Raw genomic sequence first — 794 nt, forward strand, 5'->3', positions numbered from 1 at the left:
ATTCTTCACCCCTGGACCACCAGGGAGAGCTTAGATTTCCATGCTTTTCCTTCAAGAAGCCTCACACCCCAGAGGCAGAGGGCCTGGTAGATGCAGACGCCATCCCCAGAAGCTTTTGCACCTCCTTATTTATTGCTTGAGGATGTCTCTGTGATCTTTTAAACACCACCCTTCACCCTTGGTGGGGCTTCCCAAGGGGCTCAGTGATAAAGAATCCGCCTACCAATGCAGGAGACCCAGATTCGATATCTGGGTTAGGGAGATCCCCTGGAGGAGGAAATGGCTACCCACTCTGATATTCTTGCCTGGAGAATCCCATGGACAGAGGAGCCTGCCAGGCTACAGTCCGTGGTATCACAAAGAGTTGAACAGGACTGAGCTGCACTCACGCACGCAAAATTCACCCTTGGCAGAGAAATTGCCCTAAATCTATTGACAGCATAACTAAGAGAAAACCTGAAATTCCCCTGGAAGGAGTGAATTCACAATAACTTCCATCTCCGGGCACTGCGCACATCCCCTGCCTGACCCCATTCCGGACCCTCACTTGTCTGCTTATGTCTCCTAGTGGAAGGTCGTTGTTGAATCGCGCAAAGACGCGGGGATTCTTGGCCCCCGGAGGAGAAGAATTCAATCCGGGGCCAGAGACGAGGCTTGATCACTCAGAGCTTTTGTGTAATAAAGTTTTACTAAAGTATAAAGGAGATAGAGAAAGCTTCTGACATAGGCATCAGAAGGGAGCAGAAAGAGTACCCCCCTGCTAGTCTTCAGCTGGATGTTATATAGTCACTAGC

The 794-nt window shown here is 50.0% G+C and overlaps 1 protein-coding gene across 1 annotated transcript in view; it reads left to right on the top strand.

The window, feature by feature from the left end:
- The window catches only part of TUBA8 (tubulin, alpha 8), a 19323-nt gene that overhangs the window by 17439 nt on the left and 1090 nt on the right, over nt 1-794 (top strand). The gene's annotated exons all lie outside the window — the stretch shown is intronic.

This window comes from Bison bison, unplaced genomic scaffold (assembly GCF_000754665.1).
Source record: "Bison bison bison isolate TAMUID 2011002044 unplaced genomic scaffold, Bison_UMD1.0 scf7180017864213, whole genome shotgun sequence".
NCBI classification, from domain to species: domain Eukaryota; kingdom Metazoa; phylum Chordata; class Mammalia; order Artiodactyla; family Bovidae; genus Bison; species Bison bison.